The sequence below is a fragment of the Pavona decussata genome, unplaced genomic scaffold (assembly GCF_977016875.1).
Source record: "Pavona decussata unplaced genomic scaffold, jaPavDecu1.1 SCAFFOLD_303, whole genome shotgun sequence".
In the NCBI taxonomy this organism is placed as follows: Eukaryota; Metazoa; Cnidaria; class Anthozoa; order Scleractinia; family Agariciidae; genus Pavona; species Pavona decussata.
The window spans coordinates 107,137-116,615 of NW_028145699.1; the positions used below are offsets into that span (position 1 = coordinate 107,137).

At 37.4% G+C, this 9,479-nt stretch overlaps 1 pseudogene across 1 annotated transcript; it reads right to left on the reverse strand.

The window, feature by feature from the left end:
- Positions 1 to 2,962: 2,962 nt before the first annotated feature.
- On the reverse strand, positions 2,963 to 8,589 carry LOC146454254 (uncharacterized; annotated as a pseudogene). Its single transcript, XR_014859292.1, has 6 exons — positions 8,496 to 8,589; positions 7,509 to 7,756; positions 5,705 to 5,815; positions 5,432 to 5,468; positions 4,680 to 4,809; positions 2,963 to 3,650 (listed from the first exon to the last, which is right to left on the reverse strand). The product of XR_014859292.1 is annotated as an uncharacterized LOC146454254 (transcript).
- Between the last annotated feature and the right edge of the window lie 890 nt (positions 8,590 to 9,479).

Here is a 9,479-nt window from a genome sequence, read left to right on the forward strand (position 1 = left end):
GCGGCATTCTTATAAGAAACGTTAGATAATAAGTTATGAAACTAATGTATAATAAAAATAAAGTGATTCAATCTCTCTCTCTTTCTGTCTCCCTCTTTCCGTTTTGGACTTTCCGATCAGCTGGAAAACAGAATTTATAACAACTGCAGTGGAATTTTGTTTTAGCGCGATCGATTTCTCTAAGTAAACGGCGGACAAAAGATATACTTATATCTTGGAACAAACTTAATCATGGAAGTTTGTGCCGATGAAATCGATGTCTTTAGCTAAACTGAGGCGACCAAGTCAATATTTTTTTGGAATTACTTAGGGTAGTTTTTTTGGGGTACGATCAATATAATCTCTCTAGCCAGTAAACCGACAGAAATAATATATTCTGTAACAAATTTTAATTAAACTTTGTTTAATTTTTACTTTTTAATTTCCCGGCGATGTCTTTAATTAAAGCAAGCAGTAGGGGAATCTTGAGACAAATTTAATTAAAGTTTGTTTGGGTACGATCGTTGCCTCTAGTTAATAAAAAATAGTAGAAATGTCTTTGTAGAACTATGAAGGTGAAACTAACTTGGTGCATAGGCAACTTTGCGTCCACTGAAGACAACAAGACGAAGAGCAGGAGAGGAGAAGGGGAATTTGAAAGGTGGACACATGTCGCTGAGAGTGTCTTATCAAAAGACTAAATCAAACGTATGTTTTTATGGGAAGCCCCATGGGTATTTTGTCTTAGGCTGAAATTATGACAACTTTGAAAAATGACCCAATTTATGCTTACTATTGGAAAATAACAAATTTGAAACTGAACAAACTCTTTAAAAATGCCAGTTTCGGGTAGCCAAAGGAAGCTCAAAAAATATTAGCCAAATCTATTTTTATTCCTCAGCCGTCGTTTAATTAATTTTTTAAGAACAAAAATTACAGTTTAGTCCAGTTTTCGAAATTGAAATTGAAACTACGCAGTTTGTTCAACTCCGTTATTGCGGAAAAGGCAAGGAGAAACTGCTTCTCATTATACTGATTATTCAATAAAGGAGATAGTTGCGCCATTAGCCTTGATTAGGATGCCAATAAAATTCCTGCAAACAGTTGAATATAGTGGAATAGTTAGATAGTAATAGAAGGATGGGAAGTCAGGCGCAATTTCCGCGGGACCTAAACGTCGACCAGACGCCATTGGAGTGTTGCATCAAACGTTTATTTTATTGAAGTACTTAAAAAATGTATTAATAATTCATGGCCCATTGACCTATCAAATAGTCGATAAAACATCACGTCCAGTGGTTTAATACGCGATAAACCTTCTCCTTATTAGTATCTGGTTTTAAATGTTTTTCTCGTATGCTAATTTCTAACGTTCACAAAAGTATTGTTATAAACTCTCTTGACACACGAGGAATGTTTTTCAAGCCGTTCAAAAAACTCGCAGCACGTGTTTTATAACTTTTCTGCTCGTGTCTTAAACATTACTTAACACATTTCAAAAGCTTGTTCAGAAGTAAACAGTAACAACGCTATTAAAAGGCAGTGAAAAAAATCGTGAGCGTTATTATATACTCAGCTTGAACAACGATATGTAACAACAACTTCTCGAAAGTAACGATCACTGCAACTGAAACTCCGTGGCTCATTTCAGCGAAGAAAAAAAGATCGCCAGTAATTCTCTGAGGTTTTCTAACTCGGAAAAACATATATTGATTGTTATGGGAAAACGACCTCGCAAAACTTAGGAAATGTCCCTTAGTGGCAATCCTAGCAGTATGCAGGATGTTTGTCCCATGAACATAGTTTAATGGCCTTTAATAGCTCCATGAGAGTCCTGTAGCTTAGTGGTAGAGCATCCGAACTAGTAATTGGAAGGTCTTAGGTTCGACTTCTGGTAGGATTACTCGGTTTTTTTTTCGAGTTTGCTTGTGTCATTACTGAACAATACATCATTCTCATCATATTATATTTGTTTCCTAAAAGGCTAGACATGCCCTTCAAGAAAAGAAATAAACTGCAGTGTTCAAATTTTCGAACAACTGTTCAAAAGGCCTTGATAGGTGAATACGTGTTTTGTGATCCTGTTGCGTAACAAAACACGTGACAGCAAGAGAGGACTGACAGTAGTAGTGATAGTGATGATGATGATGATGATGATAATGATGATGATGATGATTATGATGATGACAGTAATAATGGGCGCTTTTCAGCTAACTATCACATGGTACAAAATCCACCTCGCTGTAGAGCAAGTTGCGCACTGGGACATTCAAAACAAAGCGACTTCATCCAGTCACACCTTTTTTGTTTTGGATGTCTCAGTGCGCAGCTTGCCCTCCAACGTGGTGGGTTTTGTACCATGTGACTGTTAGCTGCAAAGGGTCCACTATAAGTTGAAAAAGGCAATTAAAGAAAAAGTAAGAATTAGGATATTTATTATTCCACTATTATGTCATTTCACCAAATAAGGTCAAGAGAACGCGCAAAATATGAGACCGTAATACACTGTAGTGTCCCGGTTTGACCGGTTTACAACAGAGCGAATACGGACGGAAAAGGCAGAAAAAAGGAGCAACAATGTCCGGACTGGACGAAGAATAGTTTTTGAAACGATGCAGACTCGAAAACAAGTTTTTAGCATGCCAATCACTTGTCATTTATCTTTTCATTTTATGTAATCAAATTAAAGACATTTAACTGGCTTTCTGTGTTGTTTACATCATCCGTACGCGCCATATATACCGATGGACAGTTAATGCTGGGTGTATTTGAAAACTGTTACCAAAACAGAGAAGCCAAAATAACAAAATCTTTTTACAGTGGAATAATAAATCTCTTATTCGATGGTTTTACATATAATACTCGCGGACATTTTGCTCATTGCTCGTATTTTTCCTCGCCCCTTCGGGGCTCGGAAAAATACTACGCAACTCGCAAAATATCCGCGCGTATTATATGTAAAACCATCGAATAAGATATATGTATAACAAATAACTGAATGTCGATAGTGGCAACACTTATCTTGCGGCAAGTGAGAGTTTATAATAACGTACGCGTTTAACTGGCAAATGACTAAAATTACCAAGAGACACATAAATTAGTCCACTTGAATATTGTTAGCCATTTTTCCGGCTCTTAGTTTTATCAGCTTATCTTTATTGCACCAGGATATAACCAAAGGTTTTGATGTGCTTTTCGCCATTATCTGGAAACCACTTAGCTTCGTTTCCGCACGTGTTGGAGTCATCATGGGGTCCTCCAGTACCAAACCCGATTCTGGAGTCACAGCCAGAGCAGGAGTATTCGTTGTTGCTAATGATACCGATTCTACTAGCAATGAAGCTAGAACCACACCGAGTGTTGAAGCCTTCTTTGTTACAGTTGTGCTGCAATGAAGCGGCAGACCCAAGAAGTGACTTCCACATGCTGCGACCCAGTGAAGTTGAGCGATATTGCCCATCGGCGATCAACGAAAACAATGAACTGGCCTGCTTACTCATGACAAGAAAGTTGACTCGCTGGTTGACCTTCATACCGAGGCAAAGTTTCGAGAATGATGTGTTCCAGTAGGTCGGCAGTTTGGTCTCTTGCGAATCGAATCCAGTCTCCCCCCCAGCAAGGTTGAAGGATTCTTTGTTGCTCCAAAAGCTGGAATCGTAGTGAAATGTTCGCTGTAAAGAATTTAAAATAAATGCATAAAAACGCGAATTCTTAAAGGCAATGGATTTGGGATAGCTTGGAAAAAGCATTTTTTATTTGGTAAATGCTACGAAAAATAGTAACGAAGGAATGAATGAAGAAAGGAACTGAGGAATAAATGAATGAATCAGGAGACTCGTGGGAGCTAAGGCCATGGATGTTTGTTCCATGAACCTAGTTTAATGGCCTTAGCTCCCACGAGTCTCCTGTAGCTCAGTGGTAGAGCATCCGAACTAGTAAACGGAAGGTCTTAGGTTCGACTCTTGATAGGGGCACTCGGATTTTTTTCCGAGTATTCCTGTGCCATTCACATTTATTCACTATTCTTAACATATTCCATCATATTATTTCCATTGCGCATATGCCACGCATTGACTTTCCAATCCTGGCAGTATAGAGGATGTTTTTCCCATGAACCTAGTTTTATGGCAGCCTCTTAGCTCCCACGAGTCTCCTGTAGCTCAGTGGAAGAGCATTCGAACTAGTAATCGGAAAGTCTGAGGTTCGAATCCTGATAGGAGCACTCGGATTTTTTCCGCGTATGCCTGTGTCATATACTAATTAATACATCATTCTTATTTATTCACCAGGCTTAAAGGAGAAGTATCATGAAAATTTTATGTCATTTCAAAACCCAAAAATGTTTGTCTGAAAAAAAAGAAACAAAAAATAATTGTCTAGTTTTGTTATAAATTATAACCCCAGTGTAATAAAACTGTCGATTAGTGCCCTTGGCCAGAGAAAGAGTAGGTCAGAATGGATTAAAACTTGAAAAATATTGTGCTAATGTTTTTCAAGTTTTCGCATTTTTCTTTCACAAGTGCGCTAAAAAAGAGTACGAGTTGTTTCTGTCAAGAATTGGGTTGATTCCTTCACTCTCGTTGTTTTAGAATTATTTTGTAGCAAAGTGAAGGTCTTATTTCACCTTTTTGAACAAAAGAGGTCAAAAACTCGATACTTCCCCTTTAACACATACCATCACATTATTTCCATATCAATACCTTACTCCCATCAATCTTCATGACAGGCGTCCATGGCCCATCTCCGCATCCAAAGTCGTTATTCAAGTGACAAAGAATTGAAGTTGGTTTGGAGTCCAAGTAGATGGTAACCACCTGACTCGCGCGTGACCTATAGAACAGTGGTAACATATATGCACGCGTAAAACAGCCGATCTCCAAACCGTATTTAAAACTCTAGTACTTCAAAACAAATGCTATGTTTTTTTGGTTTGTTTGTTTTGTCTTGCTTTTCTGTTTTCTTCGATTATTTGCCAGTTTTAAAAACCCCTTCTCCAGGAAGCTTCAATAGAATGTAAGTTGTGACAGTGACACTTAGATGCTCCGAAAAATAGGACAGTGATATCATACAACGTAGAAATTACGTCATAAGTTTCGCGCAGCCACCATTCCCTAAACCCCCTGCCCCACCCAACCATCCAAACATTTATTTAAAAATTATCAAATGTACTAAAGAGACCCCAGACTGGCACAAAATGAAATAAAAAAGGTAGAAAACTGTTAAAATTTTCATAAAATGGTATAAAATCCAAATTTCGATAAACATAAATGTTAAAATCTTGTTGACATGGAAGCTGCTTAATGTCATACAACTTGGTGTTAGAAAAAACTTAACAAACGTCGCAGACTTTGGCTCTGTTTGATTCATTGAGATATTAAGCCTCTGTGCAGTTGTCAAAGGGTATGTGATATTCTAACAGATAGTGCACAGAAATATATAAGGTCATGCTTACTTGTATGCGTCATACAGCTCCTTACATGAATTTCCAGCTGAAAAAACAAATGATGCATGAGTTAAAACGCATTGTGATTTCGCCACAAAAATTACACTAAGTCAATTAAAATGCCGTTTTAAAATGCAAAATGAGGTAAGATTAATTATCTGGATATAAATCTGAAAGTTAAACACTTAGCTTTTGCCAGTTATGAAGACTTTGAGTTGAAGCGTACCGTACTTTGATCCGCTGTTTAACATTTATGTCACCAAGTTCATGAATAAGAATTACCTATTTCGCAATATTCTCCGATGAAGCCTTCTCTGCATTTGCTTTAAATGTGCGATGCCTGTAGTTGGGCACGCATGTACCCCCGTTTCGGCATGAAGACATACGAGGGGTCTGAAACCAAAAGCGAAGGACAAAGAAATAGTGTTAAAAGCAGGTTAAAGTTTGTCCCTGTCCCTGGTATTTTGTCAATATACATTTTTTAATCACCCTGTTGGCGGAGACCTTGTGTCTCAGAGAACCTCGCTATTGGCAAGGTGTGAATTGTTTAGAGTAAGTTAAGGTTATACAATAAATAAATTGAAAAATTGTCAAATACTTGTGAAATGTTCGTGGCTGGTCTAACGTGGCGTTTCGTCTAGGCCAAGAGAATCTTCAGGTTCTTGCATAAATGAGATCAAAGCGAGACAAGTAGGGAAGAGGAGGATGGTTTTTTTTTTAACAACACTTAAGGCCCGGTTCATACGTCGAACTTGACATGAGCCGAACCTAATACCTATTAAGGACAACCCTAATAATTAAGTTCGGCAGTTGATTCAGACGTCGAACCTAACTGAAGTCGAACTTAATTTGAAGCTCAAGTGAGAAAGTAGATTTTCGTGGTCAGCGGCTATTGTTTTTTTCTCAACAAGATTCAAAATGGCCGGAAAGATGAGTTCTGACATGGAAAAGCTTGTTTGGTAAAATGGCATTGTAAGTTTATTTTAGTATTAGTTTTTATTGATATTTCTTATTATTCTCAGTATAGTTATTATATTTTTATATAAAATTTTTCAATTCATGTAAAGCGCTTTTGATCATTTTAATGTTAAAAGGCGCTATATTAAGTGAATAAATTATTATTATTATTATTATTATTATTATTATTATTATTATTATTATTGTTATTATTATTATAATTATTATTAAAATAATGAAGCCAGGCCAAACACGGCTCCTATTGGTCGAGATAGGAAGGATATGACCTTCAAAACTAACTTGCTCTTACGAGTACGTCTTTCAAAGATCTCCCTTTTCTGTACGAAAATGAGTAGGGAAGGGTCTTTACAGATCTCTCTTAGCAGAGGCTGATTTTCTATCAAATGCCATTTACTCATCTGAATGGTTTTAGGTTAGGCACAGAAGGGCGATATTCTGTAACAAACGGCAAAATGTTTTTGCGCTTTTTTTGTTTGTTTTGTAGTGCCGATATTCTTTCGCTGAAATTGACTTCTGAGAGAGTTTTATCTATAAGGTTATCGAGGTAACCTCTGTAGCGTAATCTCTGTTTGAATAGAGTAATGTTTTCTTCAAATGTTGTTTTTGAAGATTTTGTTCTGAGAAGTCTTGACGCTTCGCCTTTGATATAGCCTGTATTGGAAAGTTTCTGTCGGTTTGAAGTGCGCGTGCACATCAAGAATAGATTCTTTTATTTTTTAATCTTTCGCATCTCAGACAAGTATATTTAGTTGTTTCTAAACAAGAAGAACAAGCACATTCCTTTTTTCCCGCATCTTGTTCAGAATGAAGTCCTTTGCGCATGACAAGTCGATGGAACGCGTAGACCTCTGGGATAGATATAATTTATATAATTTATACGTAACGTATGCATTTGGTTCGACACATGTAAAGTTCGACGTATGAATCGAAGTGGAAGTTTTGCCGTTCTATTCGACTTGCGCAGTCGAATAGAACGGCGGGTCGACCCAAATACAAATCTGTCGATCTTTACATGCGCCGAACTAAATGATTAGGTTCGGCTCATGTAAAGTTCGACGTATGAAGCGGGCCTAAGATTATACGTTCCAGAGATAGAAAATCATCCCACCTTGACGGAAAAGTGATGCGAACTCTCGTTTCCCTTGAACTCCCCAGATTCGCTGTACTTAGTAGAGGACAATAATTCACACCACAGTTTTCCATTAGCTCCTTTGGAGACGGCCATGTTCACAGATAGACAAAAAGGATTGCTGAGGCATTCAAAGGTGCAATCAAAGATGTCGTACACTCTGTATGTTCCAACACTTGGCACATTCAGATAATGAAACTCGTCTTTAAGAAGCACATCTTGACGGAGAAAATGTGTCTAAAAATTGAGGGAAAGTTGAGCTCGCAGATATTCTACACAACTGGTAATACCCAAAACTCTCGTGCAGCTCTCAAACTTGCCGGCGTAACGAGGAAAAATGTTGACGACCCCCAAGAAAAATATCAGGAGTTCAGTTCAATGGAAAGGTTGAGTCTTCAGGGTGGATAAGAGTTTTAAGGTAAATGAAAGAGAAAGTCGTCACTCTCGACTATTATCGGCGACCGCATCGAGCTTTCGCGTGCTACATTTTCGATCTGACCTAATGATGCTATTTTTCACCGCAGAATTCACTATCAATGCGTTTTTGGTGGGTCTTTAGCAACAAAGCTTTGTTTCAGCTGGTGACCCTCGTGTGACCTCTGGTATCCATTTCGATTACTTGAAGACAGTAAGATTACAGTTCAGTTGGTCCTAACCTCGCAACAAAGTTACGTGAAGTTTGTTTCGGTGCAACTGAGCGATGTCTCAACCAAAAACTAGGCGACCAAGTCAAGAATCATTTTGGAAAAAAGTTAAGGGAATTTTTTTGAGGGTACGATAAATATAATGTCTCTAGCCAGTAAACCGTGAAAAATTTATATTCTTCAACAAATTGTTTAATTTCTGCGCGATCCGGCAATGTCTCTAGTTAAAATCAATAGTAGGGACATCTTGGAACAAATTTAATTGAAGCTTGTTTGGTTGCGATTGTTAAAAATAGCAGAAAAATCTTTGAAGAACTACATGTATGAAGATGAAACAAACCTTGTGTGTAGGCGACTTCAGGCACCATTGAAGACAACAGGACGAAGAACAAACAGGAGATGAAGGATGAAAACATGTCGCATGAGAGTGTCTTATGTATCAGAAGACTAAAAGGAAACTTTTTTTTTAAATGGCAGTGCCTTTTTTCGTATGATCTGTTGTATCATACTTCTTCATTTCTTCTTGTGTGTTTATGCCTCTTCAATAAATTGTATATTTCTTTTTCTCTTTCACTGTCTGCTTCGATTAGCTTTCGCTACTTGCGGTCCAGTGCAATTAGCATTGAAATTGGTATCCATATAAAGATTGATTATGGGAAGCCTGTGAGTGATTTGTGTTGGGCTAAAATTATGACAACTTTGCAAAATTACACCAATCATGCTAACTGATAAAAATAACAAATTTGAAACTGCCAGTGTCAGTTATCCAATGGAAGCTGAACAAACGTTAGCCAAATCTATTTTTATTCCTCAGCCGTCGTTAAATTAATTAAAAAAGAAGTTTTCGGAATTGAAATTGAAACTGTGTAGTTTGTTTAATACATTAATGAAAATGCATAGAGAAGCTGTTTCTCGTTTTATTATTCGGTAAAGGTGATATTTTTTTAAAAACTGCGCTATAAGCCTTGATTAGAGTACCAATAAAATTTCTGAAAACGGCCAAATATAGCAGACCAGCTGGATAGTAAAAGCACGATGAGGATGTTTGGCGTAATTTTTGAGGAACCCAAAGGCCGACCAGACTTTCTAGGGCTATTGAATCAAACGCTTCTTTTGCTGAAATGCTTGACACATTTGAAGAGGTTTTTAGTAAACAGTATTAATTATTAAATGAGATACAATCTCATTTATCTACGCACGTAGGCAGCTGCGACGAAAAAATCTGATAAAAAAAATCGAGGCTTGTTGAACGGGAATTGAAACCATGGCTACCATGATTATCATATCCGTGCAGTGCTCTACCAAC